The sequence below is a fragment of the Bactrocera dorsalis genome, chromosome 5 (assembly GCF_023373825.1).
Source record: "Bactrocera dorsalis isolate Fly_Bdor chromosome 5, ASM2337382v1, whole genome shotgun sequence".
NCBI lineage: Eukaryota > Metazoa > Arthropoda > Insecta > Diptera > Tephritidae > Bactrocera > Bactrocera dorsalis.
The window spans coordinates 50,767,176-50,787,897 of record NC_064307.1 but is presented as its reverse complement, the minus strand read 5'-3'; the positions used below and the strand labels follow the sequence as shown (position 1 = coordinate 50,787,897).

At 36.0% G+C, this 20,722-nt stretch overlaps 1 protein-coding gene across 1 annotated transcript in view; it reads left to right on the top strand.

Moving 5' to 3' along the window:
* The window catches only part of Comm (Protein commissureless), a 92,202-nt gene that overhangs the window by 15,066 nt on the left and 56,414 nt on the right, over positions 1-20,722 (top strand). The gene's annotated exons all lie outside the window — the stretch shown is intronic.

The following is a 20,722-nucleotide window of genomic DNA, read 5'->3' as shown; positions in this document are numbered from 1 at the left end:
GTGTTAGATTAGCCAAATTCCGAACGCTTGGAGACAGGTTAGAATGGCGTTCATCCTGAAAACCGGTAAGAGTCTCATGTGAATCCCAAAGACTGCTTATTGGCCTCTATCTATCTCTGTCTTGACTAATTATTAAATGGAAATTTCTGGATACCGTCTATGAGTTCACACAAGGGTACCTCAATGTGGTAGCTAGCTAGCCGGAAAGAATCGGCTTAGCTGTCAATACAAATAAAACTCAACTCAACTCCAGGAAACTGGACAATAATCCAGTCCCAGAGAGGGATGTTCCAAAACTCTCTCTCCTTCACTACATGTCTGAGAACTTGGACCACTGCGCCGCGGATCCTTTCTCCGGAGCATCTTATCCGCGCATATACCTTTGAGAGATATGTGGACGAGATGGCATAGTTGGAGAAGAGGCGTATTGAACTTTTTCAAGGACAGATCGCAGCTCAAGAGGAAGGTTGGAACATCTCGGTTGCCATATTTTTTACGAACCCGGCGAATTAGCTGGAAAATATACTAGCCGCCTCGACTTTTGTCAATATATGATGGTCTTATTCATGCAAATCTAGGAGTTTTGGGCATTACAACGGACACATGTTTATAGCAGTCCACGTGGGATTATTCGTGGTCTCTCTACCTGAATTAACATATGAGCCCCCTAAAGCACAAGTGGTATAACTCCACTTTTTCTTCTGTCGAGATATTAAAGGGTTTGCTAAAAGTTGTATATAAAAATCAATATTGAACTTTTGGACTACTTTTTTCAATAAAACTTCAGAAAAAGGTCTTATTTAACTTAAATTGATGTTTTTGAAACTTTTTGTCCATTAACTCTTGTTTTATCGAGTACCGAAAATTAATTATACCATTTGTGCCATCTAATTTTTCATGTATTATCAATAAAACTTAAATTTATTTCATTATTGACAGTATAATAAGTGAAAAAATATTTTTTTATTCATCGTCACTTTCTTGAGATTCTTTCTGAAGTGGCCAACATCTTCAGCAGTCTCACTAGTAACAAGCCCCTCGAAATAACTGTGGCGTACTGGAGGGATGTATGGCAGCAAGTCCATCATATCTTTTGAAATAGGCCGAGCTCTTGTGTACCCTGATCAATGATGCAAACATTAACCGGTCGTCCTTTTTTTCCTGCTGGCTTGAAATCCAATGTTGAAAACGGCACATCTTCAGATAGAGTTTTCTTAAAAAGGATTTTTAATGGCTCACTTTTTGTGTAGCGTATCTATTGCATTTTCAGCCACGATACAGGTTGGCCTTCACAGTCTTTTTTTCTTTTGGTTATTTTTTTTAGGATGTTTTCGACTGACAAAAAATTATCGATCGTCATAACTGTCACATGAAAGGCATTCTTTTTCCTTGACAACGCAATAGTTCTATACCAGTCGTCAGGTGTAAATATTTGTTGCGACTTACCAAAATTTTCAATAGATGCAAAGTCACAGTCATTGGGGAGGAATGAATGTCCACTTTGCATGAACTTTTGGTCCATCATTTCTACATTATTGTCTGGACTTTGGACATATTTCATCAACGTCATAACGATTTTCCAGTTACGGTTTTGACCTGTGCATGTGTCGCAATACATAACCACATGTTTGGCTGCTGTCGCTCTAAATTTTATGATATTTAATTAAACATGATGAAATTTCTTGTGAACCTTTAGAACCATTTACTTCGTCCCAACAATACATGAACCCCATTTTCGTTGAAAGTTCATGGCAACCTAAATTGTATACGTACATATTACGTGTGTAGTAGGCCTGTTGACACACCAATTTCGGGAAAGGCAGGGACTTCTCCAAATCAAAAGAGAGTCCACCTGAGTCCATCTAAAGAAATTATTACAAAAAAACACTGAGAATAAGTCTTTCTCCCATGAAATTCACTGCACGAATGGTGAATTTGTCAATTATACCACTTGTGCTGTCAACGAATAGGCGGCAGCATTCACTGCACTAGTAATTTCTGCTTTTTATGAGGTTGCTATGGGAGCTAGAAGCTACCACGTTATTGCATTAAATAGAACACATTTTCCTCAATACAGTACCATAGCTAACTCAAAAAAACAAAAAAATGGAGTTATACCACTTGTGCTTTAAAGGGCTCATATCAATATCAGAAAATTGAAAATGTACAATACTCTCTTAAAGTGCCAAGTTAATCTCCCTAAAGTCTTTATGTAATAAGTAAAATCTCGGATATACATAAAAAGAAGAAAAGCTATGCCTATAAATTGTATTAGCTTTTTCAAGCCTCCTTACATGGTATATGTGTCTAAGATATAGTCTTTCAAATCTTAGTTAGTGTAACGTATAAGCTAATGAATATATACTGCAGCATTGTTTTGATCCGCTACAACATTTTATTAATTTGTAATATCTAAAATATTATTTCCCTGTAAGACTTTTTTAACTTACCAACAAGCCTCACAAACATGTGCCTATGTACATACGTATGAATGTTCAAATGTCTTATTGTTGGAAATGCAACTGTTTCTCACCTTAATACGCAGAAAATTACCATGACTCACCCGTAATTCAATTCCGTCGTCGCTTCGGGGGACTTCTGAACTTCCGAAGCAGAAATTTGACAATGCACTATTTTTTATCTTACAAACAATTAGAAAAAAGTCATTATTATAATACTAAGTAGCCATTGAAAATGGGATGAAACCAGTAGCGAAGCAAAGACCCGAACAAACATTCTGGCGACAATGGCAATGACAAATAAATAGTATCAATAACAATAACAATGCGTAATTTACTGCCGTCAAACAGAGGCACAAAGGCGAGAAAAAATACGTAGCCAGAAGTAATGGCCACACAACCACACACACACATGCAATCACAAATATGTGTGTCCAGGAGAAGGCAATGTTAATAAAGCGTGAAGGGCTAAAAGACTCAACTTGATGCGCCTAAAATGATATCGGCGGAACATCATTGTGTTGATAGTTGGGTATGATAGAGAGGACAGCGCAAGAGTTCAATAAAACTACTGAAAAATGCAGCGAAACTAATGATGCGTCGCACACTTCCGTTTTGACCGGAATGCGCTACCACCTATCTTTTTAGCTGTTATTAAAACTGAATTAAAATCCCATAGTTTTTTTGAATGCATGATGGGAAACCGCGTCGAGCAAATATGAGAAAAAGTTCAAACACCACTATACGTAAATACAATTTACGATTTCATAAATAACAAAGCTCAACAACAACAAACATATTTCGCCCTGTAATTTTGATGCTTTCAAGTGTCCAGACTAAGGTTTTTTTTTTAGAAAATGCACACATGCTTTTAAGACACTTGCATATCTAATATTATGATTTAGATTATTTAGGAATAAAAATTTAGTTTTCCCGTCTTGATTAGGGTTCTGCGAACATTTTTCACGCATTCAACTGTCATGTGATCATTATGGGGGAAGGTCTGAGATTTTACTAAAAATCAAACGTGGAGATATCTTGAATTACCATCTCACTTTCAATCGAAATCCTCTTTGCGTTTCAAAAGTAATTCTACTATAACTATTACTATTACTGTAACTATTACTTAGAAACAATGATATCGCGAAATACCCATATATTTGTACACTCTACGAATAAATGTGAATAAGAGGGAGAAACATCTACCATACACCAAAGATATTTTCTCAAGAGAACTCGAGTCATTTAATGCGTGGTCAAGTTAGGAAACAATTTGTCAGAATCTAGAAACAAATTTGAGTATAAAGTTAAGCTTATCTCCGCAATCATCTGAATAAAGTTTCGAATACTTTTGGTAGTTATAGTGAGGAACAGATAGAGCTATTCAACCAGCTTCTAAAATTGGTGGAAGAATGGTGTCAAAGTTGTTGCGACCGGCATATCATGGCAGATTACTCGAAGTCCTTAAAAATATTGTCATCGTACATGTCTCTGCACCAGCAGTTGTACACTCTTATAAAATATTGTGCCTTCTCTATTCAGCTCTGCAGCTCGAATTATTCTCTCCAGGAGTTGGTTTAATAAGTCGCACAATAGGGAGTTGCCTTGTCGGATCCTGACGGAGCTTTTGATATTGATAAACGTCAGTTGATGGTAATACCAAAATCAAAAGCAGCTTTGGAATCAACGAAGAGGTGGTGCATGTCCATTATCCAAGATTTGACGCATTGTGAATATCTGGTAAGTTGTTGATTTTCCAGGCCTAAAGCCACACTGATAAGGTCCAATCAGTTTGTCGACGGTGGGTTTTAATCTTTCCCACAGTACCCTCCATGCAACCGTCGAACATGCTTTCGTCCGACCATATTCTGCAAAGGAGCTGATGCATGCTTCTACGCCGCCGTATTTGAATAGCTCGGCCGGCAATCCATCGGCCCCGCCGCATTGTTGTTCTTCAGACGGATAATTGCTCTTCGAACTTCTTCATTGTCGGGCAATGGAACATGTGCTTCATCGTCATCCATAATTTTAGTATGCTTGGGGCATCAGTCACTTGATCACCTCTGGAGGTTCTACAAAAGTATGTTCCAGTCTTGGAACCTTCTTTAGCCGCCGCATCATGTCGTAGAATTTTCAAGCATTATCTCTGTCGGCTCTTCATACACACGCATTTTGGCCTCTCTCTTTTATTGTCTGCAAATGCGTCTCGCGAGTGCCAGCTTTCCTTTTGCCTTTTCCGAAAACCAATGATTTCGGTTGCAGCATACGTAAGGAGCTGGAAATGCCGTCACACTTTTTCTTTATACCGAGTTGCTGATGAGTGCTCTCAGAGAGCAGGAGTGAAAGCCGAGTAGAAAATCGTTCGGCTGTCTGATGTGATTGCAATTTCTCGACATCAAACCTTCCTTGTGTTTGTTGACGTGCAGTTTTTGCTGCATATCTTGGCTGCAACATGATAGTGGACCGTGTCAATATTGGTACCTCGGAGAGTACACACGTTTAAACACTGGAGATTTTTTCCGTCTATCACAACATGATCGATCTGGTTGGTGGTTTTTAGATCCGGAGACAGGCAGGTAGCTTGATGAGTTTTTCTATGCTGGAATCTAGTACTACAATTTATAATATTTCTGGCCCCGGCGAAGTCGATTAGCCTCAACCCAGCTTTATTCTTACGAGGACATCAACCAGCTGGGCAGCAGCACCGTCCCAATTAAGGGACCAGTTATTCGAGGTGTTTGTCCTTAACGCGTTTGCTGAGGTCGTCATCAAAAGGAGGCTCTATCACAACACTGGGAACGTATGATTCACCTTCTCACTTTAGGTCGCCTTCAAACGGATGTTTTACGGCCACCCAGAGGTTTCTTGGTCTTAGGCCGGAAGTCGTGAGCTGCTTGAGCCATATGTAAATGAATCGTTTCTGGTTACTGCCAAGTGAATGGCGCTCAGAGAACTTTCCTCACTTGTGTAATACACTTAATACGCCAGAGACATTTACCCCCAAAATAGTATGAGAGGGCTGGGCGTGGCTCCGCCAACTTTTATGTGCGAAAATGGCCAAAATCTGATTTCAACCTCGAATTCCAAATTAATTTCTATCTGACTTAATATAGCGGGATAAAACTGTGCCTTTAACATGTTCCATGTTATGGTCATAAATTGTTCCAGTCCAACAAAAAATTTTCAAGCCCCTAGTTACGAATATTTGAACCCCAGTACGTATAGTTCAATTTTTACCCAGAATATCGGTCGGTGTGCAAGAAATATAATTCAGAGAAAATTTCCTGATAATAGTAAGTTTGTGATGAAAAAAGGGTTGAATCCAATAACTAGTTCTTTTAGCCCCCATATACCGCATATACCGGCCAATATTTTAGTTATTTAGTGTTTTACTCTTAACGGTATACCTTATTCTAAATTAGATAAAAACTTGGCCTAGCCCCCATATGAAAGGTGAATGTATTTGAGGAACCTTGACGAAACATTGGGATCAGTTAATTAGTCTGAGGCCTTTTAATTGCACGTAATCATATTATCAATACTATCTCCTATATTACTAATATAAGATCTTTAAACTTTCAAACTGCAAGAGTATGAAATGTTCGGTTGCTCTCGAACATGGCCCTTCCCTTCTTAATTAATATAATGTTTTGCAACACCTGGAAGTATTTTACTTGTTTGATTTTTTCAAATTGCGAGATTATGCAAAGCTGGGTTACACCCGAATTTGTTTATAATGTTTATATAGTAAGTAAGCACTGTTATCAATAGAAAGAGTAATTATATACATATGTACTAGCTGAACCCCGCCCGCTTCGCAAAGCGCTATGAAATAAAATTACTACTTTTGCAATATAATTTGTTTATTGAAAGATTTTATTACTATCTAATTCAACGCTCTATGGTAAACCACAATTTTTAATTTTTTTTCTCGATATAAATAAATAAAACTGCTGGCTTTCCAACCCGCCAGCAAGCAACATAAAGTTGGCCAAACGATTTCAGAAATTTGATAGAATAATTCACTACATTTTATTCATTCGTCACAGTATCCAAAGATTTATACGAAACTCCATCACCTGGTATATTAAGTTGTATGCTGTACTTAATTCCTTAATATCTGTATTTTTTCCGTCAAAATTATTTAAACACTTTCGATAACAACAGAGAAAATGGAACGACCTAACGATTGTCTACTTCAATATCTTGATCCCTTACTTTAATCACTGTTGATCTACCATTATCTTCAGTTAATCGGCGACGATACGGATAACCGTCATTCCCAGTAACAATGTCCGAAACCAAAGCTCTTGGATATCGTTTCGTACACTCCCCATCAACCATGCATGGCGAATGAAAATTAAACTCTCCACACGGGCCATGGATCATATTTTTAACAACGGCATTAAGCAATTCTCGATGTGTCTTTGCATCGGAAATTTCTGCCGAAATTACATCATCAACTTCATCCTTTGTTTTTTTATTCACCAACCAAATCAAAATACATATGAGCATGAGACAAACCGCATTTTTGCCACTCCACAGAGTACATTCAACAACGCACTTCACCAACAACATGAATATACGTAAACGTAATAATGTCGTCCGTAAGTCATTGCGCCCTGTGCATATTCGTGCATATGTATAACGTGGACCACCAGTGTATGAAGATGGAAAAATAATCATTCTTCCAAGATCGTTCACATTTCCATCGTTGTTAGTGGCATCACGCAAATATAAGTATGTCTCGGTACGTAATTTTTGCTGATTAAACCGAATAAAATTCAATCGCTCAGTTTCAACCTTTGCATACATATCTACAACATACTGATGGAAAAGTCGTCGACAATGCAAAATACATCTCATTTTGGTGGATCATCAAACGATATGAATAATAATTCGTTCCGCTGACCTTTTTATTTGTTTCAGATCCTTCAATGACACAATCCAACCAAATAAAATAAAATATTTCCCAATAGATTGGATGTGGTTTTCACGCACAGCGTTTAATTTTTGGATTTGAATGCTTTGCAATGTTCACAAACTACAGACATTAATTCAATATAAACTGATCCGTGCAAACTATATTCAAATGTATTATTATAATTGAACGCTAGTCGATTCAAATTTCCTAAAACACGTGTGCTATTTTGCAAAATTCTCCTACGTTTAGTACGTTGCCAATCTACTAAATTCCTTTGCAAATGGTGCACATCATTTTCCTGTGCTCTCCTAACTGCTACCTGTGAAACTGCACGCGAACGACTCCCAATGTCACGACGTTTTGGTGGCATTATTCAAAATTACAATTTAAAATCTGCAAATCTGCGAATAACAACTTAAAATCGACTTAAAACAATATTAATTTTAATTTCAAGAAACAAAATCCAATCAAGCAATTAAATAGATAAATTTGCTAAATATGCACTCATTGCCACGACAATATTCCGTTAAATTCTTTGTTTCGTTGCCGTCTTATATTATAACTCCAAGCATTCAATTAAATATTGAAAATAACTAAACATTGTTAACTTTTATTTGTAAAATTTAACTGTTGTTCAAAAAATACAAACAAAGAGAAACATGTTTCACTTATTATCGTTTATTTTCCTCGAAAATTCTTAAAATTTTCTTGCCTCTATCAGTGTGTTACAGTTTAGCTAAATGTTAGATAACATTCTCTGTCTTAATTTAACATTCTCTGTTATTAGCATGTAATATTTTTTTTTTTGAATTTACGCTTGTAAGTCGGTTAAAAATTAACATATTCTAAATTTTTTTCTACAAACCATCCTCATTGGATTCCCTTCAAAGTGGTTCAGACCATTTTTCATTTCGTGCAACGGTTTAGTCTATAGCGAACAGACAAAAACTCCAAAAACCCAATTTAATTACATATATATTATCTCTCTGATAAAGAGGCAATATTTCAAAAAAAAGAGTAAAATTGTATACAACTTATAGTTCCCGCTTTTCCGTTTTCGTGCTTTGAGGCAGTTTGCTTTTAAACAATACGTAAAATGGCCACAGCAAACAAATTGACTAGCGGTGGTGACATCCATATGTGGACAGCTTTCTTAGCCGAACTAAAACCGGTGAGTGTCCGGTTAATAAGAATTTCTCCATAAATATATAAAGCCTATTATTATTTCAACTACACAATGTTTTAAATAAATATATCCATAAGTAAGTAAATGAAACAAATTTAATGGAACGAAATTTTGGCATATTTCATTACCTAACGTTCGGTTCCTCTTTAGGAGCAGTCCTTACTTCTTGTGTGCTTATTAAGTCTAACAACAATGACAATTCCGGTGACGTGCATACATATATTATTCTTATCATTCATTATCAGAGCAACAAAAATCAGATCATGAGCTATTAGGACTTTCTAAGCATGACGCCAATTTCTAGTCGGAATCTATTTTCAGTACATCTGTACTATATGTGTACAAACTGTTAACAAATTGTAAATTACATATCGTATGTATGTATATGCTAAGGTCGAAGCTATATAATTCCGTGCAAAATAGCACGTCGTAAGCGTCCTAGTTTTTCCCCACCTACATTAATAGTAATGAACACATACATATTTTAAATACATATGTGTATAATATTGATATAATTTACCTTATGTGATTGTTTCCTGTGTATTTATCTTATTGAAATGGAGTGATCTCTATAATGAGTAATTGCACGACTTTGCGATTAGATAAGAAAGAATTGAACAAATATGGACAAGCACTTCAATTGAAGTAGGTCGGTTTGGCAATAGATGACGCCATAGCTAGTAGGCCGACTTCATAATAACCTTTCTTTTTTCACAAACGGTAAATTGGAATTTTTATTGTAATTCAATTGTAGTTCTAACCAGATTTTAAGTGTTTAATTAGCTCTTGAGGAGCAAAGCTGGGGAGTTTATACAGAGGTATGTCCTTTGGTTTGAACTGATAGAATCTTTCATTTGTGCGATAATTAAGAAGTAAATTAAGGTTACTACAGGCAGACTACGGGTCTCGGCCACGTTTAGGCTTGAGGACTAATCCTCAACTACTACAACTATAATCCTTTGTAATGCCATAAAATACAGCTCCTGTATCCTACCTTATGAGTCGACAAAGCGACTGAAGGCCAAAACAAATCTCTTTAAGACTTTAATTTCTATTCCCACCAGCTCAGTAAAATATCGTCGGCTTAACGTGCAAAGGTGCTAAGTGGCATTTTTGAATTATTAAATAAAACAAAAAAAAAAAAACAGAATAAAAATTGAAGTTCAAAATTTTTTTTTTCTAACGCAGTTTTGTCAACTGTGATATTTCATTTAAGTACAAAAAAAAAATATAATAAAAAATTTAATGAGCGCCTTTATATAGGCCTTTTTTGGACTTAGCACATTTTCTGGAGTTATTTGCACTTGGATGTATTGGACTTAGCACATTTTCGAAAAAGAAATATTGCAGTTTTTTTTGCAAATGGCGTATTTTATTATCACAAAAAAATATTATACAGTCTTACTTCGTTGCTGTCGTTTAAAGGAATACATAAGTACTTAAATGGAAAATCTTTATTTAAGCCTTAAACTTTAAGGTATCACAAAAAGTTAATATATCAGTTCAGTCTTAATTCATTGCTGTTTGGAAATTATAAATTAAGCAAAACAAAAAAATATATTAAAAAATAAGAAGATATCACTCATGTGGCAGGTCGTCATAATATTGATGGTAGTCTCTTGGCAAAGAAGTTTTTAAATATTGCAAATCTGCGTATTTTCTTGCTGTTAATTTTCTTCTTTCTTGGTGAAGCTGTGGCAAATTAGACCAATCCGTTGGCACAACACTTCTGTCCACTCTTTGTTGTAAATAGCTCCATGGCTCGGGAAAACGCAATTTATAAAATATTTCCCTTTCCGGTGTGTATTTAATCGCACGAATATCGGTGACTTTTGATTCACCCTTTCCGCGACCAGGACGAATTGTTTTTAAAAATTGTATGCCCCTGAAACATTTGAAAAAAGTATGATCCAAATACTCTACCATATAAGGTGTAGGTTTCTTTCGAGCATTCTGACATATTGTAATATACTCTGCTGGTACATTAACAATTCAGTGTTTAATAACACGCTCGATAACTGAATGTACGCTGTCAGCTTCCATTTGGGTGTGCCCCGTTTCTAGTATTTTTTGCTCAATTATTACGCCATGTTTAATAGATGTATTGAGCAAAGTGTTACTCATAGAAGCATTCCCTTTCTGGTACGTACATACATCCATCACTATAAAGAATAATTTTCGTAGCAGCTGCATTCTCGGTAAGATTTGGAATTATTTTATTCTCGATGAAGTACACCCAAATGCTAGCAAATTCTTCGGCAAATAATCCACCTTCTACTTCGTTCCATATGAAGCAATAAGCATCATGATTTATCAAATTGTTAAACACCAAATTGTGGACTTGCAACTTCGTGCGGTAATAAAGGCTGCTTACTTGGGATTTTGGTGCCATTAAGACCGCTTGCAGATCAATAGTAAACACGAAGGTTTCTCCGATTTTGTTCTTTTGTTTCTCTTCCCTAGCTTCATGTTTTTTTGCCTGGTGAAGATTGTAGACGTCATCCAAAATATCTCCCACAGTATGTCGCGCACAGATTTCACACTGATCTTTTTTAGGGAAGAATAGACCAAGCTTTTGATCCGCAAAGGCGTTATAAAATGCTGAATTAGAGAGGGGGGGTTTTCCATGTGCATTACACCAATCCTCTACGTAAAATTCGAAGAGTTGTTTTTTTGACGACCATTCTGGCAAAAGATATTTTTTGAGTTGTTGCACGGCAGTAATGTGATTCCATGGTTGGCAGAGAATTGAAAAACGAATTTAGAGATTCACGTGCAATGCTACAATTTTGTTGTGGTGCGTTCTGTGTAGTGTTTCTTGAAATCGTAGGGTGCTTAACCCAATTTAGCACCGTACGTCTGCCAATGCTAAGAGTGTTCAAGAAGATTTTTCTGGAAACTTCAACACTTTTTTGCTCGACTCTTACATGGTATTGAAATGTTCGACTCCTTCTGCTCTTGTGTTTATCTTTGCGATTTCGCATTCTTGCAGGAGTTGTTACTTGAATCAATGTATTTACATAAGTCTGTTTCTCTTTCCAGTCCATTTGCCAGAATTGTTTAAACAATGCTTGTCTTTGGTCTTCAGTAATTTTTGCACAGTGGAGAGCAGCAGAACTAGTGGCTTTTTTACAGCTACATCGCTCTCCAATTTCTAACTCTTCGATGATTCCACAGGCCATTCTCTTTCTTTTTCCCCAGATAAAGTTTCCCATTTTCTCTCTGTTTTTTATTTTTTGCTGCGAACCAAGCTGGATTAACCATTTTTCCTCTTCTTTTGCGCGTTTGTGACTTAGAAGGAAGGTCAAGTGATTCATCCGAATCGCTATTAAAGCCATAAGGCACTAGTCCTAAAACTCCATCATCTGCGTCATTGCCATAATCGCTGCAATGCTCGTTACTGCTTTTATCACTATCCATTGAATTGAAATTCATCAAAAAAATAAAAAATAAATAGTTTTTATTGAAATTATTTGAATAACTACTTTAGCACTTTATAATTATAACTATTTCACTTACGTAAATCTTAAGCTTGTTCGTCGCGCTTATATACTTTTTTTCTAACCAATTTTTTAGTCGTTCGGGAGCACGATTGCCGCTTCGTCAACCTCAAGTACCACAAAAAAACATCTAAGCGAAGTGTCGAATAACACAGCAGCTATGCCGTGTTACCTAGCAAAAAAGACAAAGCACACTTTAGGTAGCAATCACGTTGTCATGTGGACTTACTCCGCGCGATTTGACAGTTGCGGACTTAGCACTTTTGCACACCACTGCCCAAAATAGCTTTAGAATGAAGTAAACCAATTTTTGTTTGTAGCTGATGTGTTTTATATTTATCTATCGAATCTCTTCAAAATATCAATTTTGACCATAGGTGGACTTAGCACCTTTGCACTTTAAGCCGACGATATCTAAAATTGTGTATTTAGTCTTATCTCGCAAAAGCGGGACAACCAAGAAAGATGTATTGAGATGTTTTACCTCGTCTTCTTCCGAATATAGGACATGCTGTAGGATTCTCTACCTTACAGCGTAGATGCCGATAGGGCAGCGACCCGTTAGAACCCTCACAGGTAGGGTAGGGCTAGCCTTACTGAGGGTAGAGAGCTCACTGAACCTCTTCCGTTCGACCTTGGACTAAACAAGATCTTGCGAACAAATGGTAGCCAAGCACTGGTCGTGTTCCCGCGAAGCTCAGCTATACATTAGCAGAAAACATGAAGAGAACGGTGACTCTCGCCGCTATTAAGCCAGAGAAAACTCCACCACAGTTGGGTTTGGCGACTTCATGATCTAAAAGATCCGGTACGAAGTCAAAGCGAACACGTTACGCACGTGAAGCGAGTGACCCTTGCACACCTTAGTTCTAGATATTGTAGCATCATCAACACATCTGGATACATAGCATAATCAATGTATACTTATGTATGTGCGTAATAATAGTATAAATTTTTCATGACAGTAGAAGCATCTTATGACTACAAGTATTATATCGCGTATATCATGCGATGGCTTGTGCCGAAAGTGCTCTGAGATCTTTTGCGGTACGTTTGTGCGGGTGATTGCAGTACAAAAAACATCAGTTTGTGTCAGTTCGGCACTACTCTTAATTATTTACGCCATATTTATGCAAGTGTAAGTCTAAGTAAATTGTGAATTTTAACAAATTCATTAAAATCTTCGTTAATGACTTAACAACGACACAAATTTAATTTTTCTCATGAAATTGCATGCACAGTCAAGTGTGAATGAAAACCGTTTAAAACTACCACGTGACAACTTGTCAGTTGATTACCATAATATACAATACATACAAAAATGCGTCCATATGAACATATGAATATGTTTTGTTGTAGAAATATTTTGTAGGCTACTTCAAACCAAAGTTTCTTCAAAATTTGATGTAAGAAATTGCTGAAACGAATTCCGCCAAAACCTTAATGGTGCTTATAATATTAGTGATCAATCAATTAATCACGAATGCCCTTTGAGATCCCAAAGCTGTTTAGAAGCTCTCTACTCGTATAACACCTCATGTAACAAAATGCTGCCTTTGGTTTCTGTGACATACTTCAAAAAGCCTTTTAAAATATGATTACCTATGTAAGAAGTGGCAAGAGATTGGTAGGCCTATCACTATGGTATACTAGAAATCCTAGAAATCAAAACGAACGTTGAAAAAATGCAAGTTATATAAGTAAACATATTTCTTGCGATCGTAGTCTAATATTATTCGGGGTCATGGTACAGGTAATAAAATGAGTTAAAACAAGTAAAAATTGCATTGTGAAACAAAAGCACCCGGAAATTGTAATTAAATTCCAAGGGTAAATGGTATTTCAAAAAATATATTTTGCTATGTTGGTATGATATAATACCTTAATTACTATGCCAAATGTGAGCGAGTTCTGTCAACCAGTTTTTTGCAGCAGCTGCTTAAGTCGGCATACCTCAATAGTGCGTTGCATTTTGGATAACAATATCGAACAAAGATTAAGAAGTTATGTATTTTTTGCATATATTTCTAACGAAATTTTGTGTGCGAAATTATTCGAATGCAAATGAAAAGCCTTACTATGCTTCAGCTTTATCAAAAACACAACCCTACGAGTGATGCGAAGCCTTCAAAGTGGGTGGAGAGATCGTTGAGGACATGCCTCGTTTTGGACGACCTTCGATCTACTGAAATGAAGAAAATGGTGCTTGAAAATCTCTCGCGAGTCCGTTCGATTGATTTTGGTGGACATTTTGGGAATGTATGAATTGCATTCTTGCTCAACTCATCCCGATAAAGCTTAATTCTTTTAAAAAAGAGTACCGTAAACAGGTCTCTATGGACATGCATGATCGTGCGAATTCCGATCCCACATTTATCGAAAGCATTATAACTGCCGATTAGAAATGGACTTACAGAACGGAACCCGGTTTGCCCCGGAGATGAAGGTCATCCCAAAAAGTGGTTATGAAAAGTGTTTTGAGGGCTGGAAGAATGTTTAGTATAAGTAGGAATTACATTGAAGGTGACAAAATAAATACTGTTGAATAACTAAATATGTTGCGTTTATTTTTCGAGTACTTTTTTCTCCCAATGTATGTCCAGATTATAAGATTACAATAGAAGAAAATACGTTAACTTCGGTTACACCGAATCTATAATACCCTTCGCAAATACAAGAGATACTTTTCAAGAACTTGATTTCGATCGACCAGTTTGTATTACAGCTATATGCTATAGTGATCTGATATAAACAATTTGTTCCAAGATTTCATTATTGCCTTATATAATAATTGTTACCAAATTTAGTGGAGATATCTTGTTCCTTCAAAGGTTCAGATTCTTGTAAAAGAAAGGCCGTGTTCAAAATTTCAAAATAATATCTCAAAAACTGAGAAACTGATTCCCGTATATCTAACGGACAGACGGGCACAGCTAAATCGACTCAGTTAATCACGCTGGACATGAATACATACATATATGTATATATTTTATGGAATTTCTGGAGTTTCCGTTTTATATATACTTATGTAAATATAAAATAATGTAAAAGAAGTAGAGATTATGTCGAAAACTATTAGATTACAATAAAAATATAGTATGTCACATAGCCCTGCATGTAACTAACCACTTTTTATGGCCTACAAATACAGAATACCTTCTTAATTTTCTAATTTACTTGACTTTAGGATCGGAATTATTTATTTTGAAACAAATATCAAATATAGCACACTTAGCAGTTAAAAACACGCTCTAAAGCTTGGACAAAAGGTTAATTAGAAAGAGATTCCCAATGTAAAAGAGGCACTTCAAAGCGTTTTATTTTGGTAGATAGGCATCCACAATCGCCTCATTCTTAACAGTTTGCACTTGTTTTAAACTAACTACTTACATTTATTGCGGGTAGCTTCTATGACTATTGGAGGTTCTTCTAGTGGTTTATTTTAAGAGTGTCTTCGTCTTCTGAATTTTCATTCCAAAAATTCTCTGGTGATGGCTTTCTTATTTTTTAACCCGTTACCAGTCTTTAATTCAAGGTGAGTGGTGAATCGACAAACTGCGTTGGATAAATACAATAACCTGGTCTTGACAAAGAGAGGTGGAATAGCAAGTGCTTATACCTTTTAACAATATATCCACGTACTCTGTTTACAGAGCAGTTAAATGGAAATGAAAAACGTGCGCAAATTTTGTTTCTATCCATTCTAAGATCATAAGTCATCTTTTTTTATCCCAAACCGACTAGTTCTTCCAAAATCTTATTAAAAACGCAATGCTGGGTATCAAAACTATTTTTAGAGTCTTGCGCAATATAAAGTAAACAGTTATTCATTACATATGGAGCAAATTACTCATGTCCATATCAAATATATGTATTTTATTAAATTCATAAGAAAATTATTATTTAGTAATATTACAAGTGGTTATACATATACATATGTACACAAGTGTTAACAATCCGAAAGCATTGATAATTAAAAAATATTTGTATATCTTTTGTACGAATCTTATCAGTAATACATTCCTCCTCCTATGGATATGTATAAGTATTAGAGTGCTTCAAAAAAAATTTGTGATTTTTTTCCTCCACACTTACCCCCTTAAATGTTAGTGATTGACAAACAAAAAATCATCCCTCAAGCCAGGCGCTGTAGCTTAACTCTAAGAGGTCGCTATTTTTTTTAAGTTCTTATACATTTTACAGAGGAATTTTCGTTTTTTCATTCAACTTCAAACTTCAAAAATTTCTGCGACAAAAAATTTCTTTTTTGACACACCCTAATATACATATTACTAATACATAAACAAAATAATACAGTAAAAAAATAATTGCCAGAGCAAGAGTTGGTTAGCGAAGACCCTGATGCAAAAGAGAACTCGCGCTTTGCGATTTCCTTAGTGCGGAATTTTACGGTAATTTCTTTATTCAAATAAATAAAACGTCATAAATATTTTACAAACAAAAAGTTCGATAATATTAACATAATAAATTTGCAATTTAAACATACTGATATATGCGCAGAGGCTGCTGTTGGCGCTGTCCGGAAGCTTATTGACAAGGTTCATAAAATTTGCTGAATAAACTCGTACAATTGTATGTACATTTTTCAACACACAACAACTGTTAAAAATGACAGAGCAATACCCAATATGAATAGGCTCCCTATTAAATATTGCTAAACTTGTTCGGAAAACACAATTATGGCTTGATATGTACGTAAATGTATTTAATCTTTTGTATTTTCCAAGAATACGGCTGTGTAAACTGACGTTGAGCAACACCAAATCTCCGTCAAGATCGGGAAGGATTTCCAAGAATATGAATACTAATACTGAAATTTTCTAATAGTTTGAAATTGATTATTCTCACATTTTTATTCTGACATTTCTCTGAATATTAGTTTGTTGAAAAACTTTTTCTGACCACCGGCGTAAATTTAAAGCTAACTGAGATAAATATGGGGATATATATATACATACATATATATACTATATATATATATGGAGCGATAATGTATGAAGAAAGCTATTTTTTTTTTAACGGCATAGCTATGAAAAGTTGCCTTTTGATATATAAAACAAACATGCAAAATATCAAACACTGGCTTAATGTTTTGAGGTGCCCTAATACAGTCAAACATTTAAATAAAACAAAAAAAAAAGCATTCTAAGCATTTATTACGAAAAACATTCTCTTACATTACTTAAAATACTATTTAAACATCAAACTCTTTTTTTGCATTGAAATGAGGCATTCGTTGACGTGATAGCAGTCTTGCCCTAATAAAACCATCTCGTTTATTTTCCCCACAAACTGCACTCGATGCTTCTGTTACCTACTTAATGCAGCGCTCCAGAGCTTGAGTGTGGCTTAGAAAATTTGTAACATTCTGACATGTACCAAGACCGTTTTTGACAATGTCTTCCGAAGTTTCATTAGACATACTATATTTAAAGTCAGAGGTGGCTCAGTTATATCACAGTCTTGCCACGAGCATTCTTTTATCTTCCTTTTACAATTCTTCGATATGACGATCTCTTATAATCTCTCTGTCATCACCAAGCATGGCATTGAGAATATTTTCTGGGTGACCTCGGTATCCATTTCGTTGGATTACTTTGTCAATGATTGCTTTCATAACGACTTAAGTTAATGGTTTGCCATATGTTTTTGGTTCCGTTAATGCATGAAGAATTACATTTTATTGTAAACCACATTGGTCTATAAACTTTCAAACGTACGTACTAATTCAACTAGCTTTTATTTTGGGTTAGTTTTATGGCATACAATCTTAGAATTCGATTAGCTGTTGTTAACCATCTAGAATGGTTAAGGGCTCCAGCTTCCATATTAACTAAATCAGAAGAAAATATACCAGTAATGATAGCAGTCATTATGTCGTATAAATACTTTTGGTCGGTACTAAGCTCTTCCCTAGTGATTTAAGGTAATATCCGATGGCACCTGAAAAGCATTTAGGTCCTATAGTTTTTCCGTCTAAATGTAACAAAAGATGGCGTAGCGGTAACTCATTTGAATGCAATTGACCGATGAACCACTGTAACGGACTGTTGAATTCTTCCTCCATCAGACGAATAACACCACTTTTGTAACCTATATTCACTATAGTTCCATCGCACCCAACAACAGCAAATTCACTCACATTTACCGGCTTAGACTTCAAACATAATAATATTGTGTTTAATATTTTTCGCAGTCCCCCAGAACACCACAGCTCTCATAAAGCCTACTCATACCATCTCTTTTACTAGTACCGTTATATGAGGAGTGAGCGGGGTTATCCTCCGATTTCATCCATTTTCAAGCCGTCGGTAGAAGTTCTTATAAGATTTTTACTCAACAAATTTGGTTGTTGTAGCTTTAGTGGTTTAAGAGATATGTACATTAAACTTGCCAGAGGGCGGACCCACGCCCACTTTTTCAAAAATTTTTGCCGGCAGGTCGCCTTTGGTATTGTGATCCCTCGTTTGAATTACAGTTTTATATCTTAATTCAGTGCTTAGTTATGGCACTTTACCAAGTTTCACGAACGGACGGACAGACAGTTCAACTTTTCTCGTCATCCAAATCATTATCTATCTCGCTTCGTTTTAGGTGATACGTAAAATCTTTAGGTGAACAAAATTATAACACTCTGTAGCAACTGGTCGCAAGAGTATAAAAATAGTGCTTAAAGTTTTAGAAACCAAAACAGAAAGCTGAAAATTCCATGCTCAGCAAAACTATCAACAGCATTGTATAATAAGAAAACATTCAACCCATACTTTTCGATCACTTGTGACGATCGACAACCGAGTAAAACTCTACATTAGATCCGTTTATTTCCGGTATGTTCCAGAATTTGGCTCATAATGATTAATTAGCTTTTTGATGGGGTTCATCAATATGTAAATCGAAACGTTCACGAGAACCCCATATTTTATTGTTTCATATATGTAAGTGGAACCAAATGCCATGCACCAATTCTAGAGATTTTTCAAAGTTTCAATAGCATCTTTACAGTAGTATTGGTCTTTGCGATTAGGGGCCGTCCATAAATTACGTCACACGAATTTAAGGACTTTTTAACCCCTCCCCCCGTCCTTGTCACAAGTTGTCACATTTTGAACCGCAATTCTTTGAGGACGAATTTTCGCGATAGGCAACAGCTCTTGTATTTTATGTGATTGTTTGTGTTGATTGGTGGCTTTATATGAAGAACAAGTAAGGAAGGGCTAAGTTCGGGTGTCACCGAACATTTTATACTCTCGCATCTCTCATTATCGCATCTCTCATTATCCGTCATTTACATATTTTTTTTTTATTTTGCCGTAAAATTAATTAGATTAGCAGTTCCTGAGATATGGTTTTTGATCCATAATTGGGCGACGCCACGCCCATTTTCAATTTAAAAAAAAAAGCCTGGATGCAGCTTCCTTCTGCCATTTCTTCCGTAAAATTTAGTGTTTCTGACGTTTTTTGTTAGCCGGTTAACGCACTTTTAGTGATTTTCAACATAACCTTTGTATAGGAGGTGGGCGTGGTTATTGTCCGATTTCTTCCATTTTTGAACTGTATATGGAAATGCCTGAAGGAAACGACTCTATAGAGTTTGGTTGACATAGCTATAGTAGTTTCCGAGATATGTACAAAAAACTTAGTAGGGGGTGGAGCCACGCCCACTTTTCCAAAAAAATTACGTCCATATATGCTACTCCCTAATGCGATCCTTTATGCCAAATTTCACTTTAATATCTTTATTTGTGGCTTAGTTATGACACTTTATAGGTTTTCGCTTTCCGCCATTTTGTAGGCGTGGCAGTGGGCCGATTTTGCCCATCTTCGAACTTAACCTTCTTATGGAGCCAAGAAATACGTGTACCAAGTTTCATCATGATATCTCATTTTTTACTCAAATTACAGCTTGCACGGACGGACGGACGGACAGACGGATTTCAACTCTACTCGTCACCCTGATCACTTTGGTATATATAACCCTATATCTGACTCTTTTAGTTTTAGGACTTACAAACAACCGTTATGTGAACAAAACTATAATACTCTCTTTAGCGACTTTGTTGCGAGAGTATAAAAATATAAGCCACATATGCTACACGATCTTTTAAATAAGTATGACTTGACACTAGGGCGATAATTATCATATGGAACTTGTTTCAGATGGGATGATGCTTGGAGATTTAATAATATCTGTAGTAATAATGGAGCAAACTTAGCGTCGTTGTCTTTTGAAATGTGATGTCACAAAGCCTTTGACCCCCCCTGCCCCTTGTCGCACAATGTCACTTCTGAATGATACCCTCCCCCTATTCAAGGTGTGACGTAATTTATGGATGGCCCCTTACGAGTATGTACATACGTCACACAAAATCTCTCGAACAAACTTCCGAATACTGATAATTCATACAAATATCTTTCGAAAGAAGGTTGGCCTAAGCACAAAGCATATGGATAACATTCCACTGACGCCCTTACAGAAACGAGGCGAACTTCTAAGTAGTCCTGGTGTGATTACCACAAAATATCCGTAATATTTTTCAAAAGCAAATGCAAATCGCACTTCATTAATCAACATCTCTAAGCCTGATATTCCCATTATTCGCTTATCAAAGTAGCAGGCTGTCACTTTTGTATC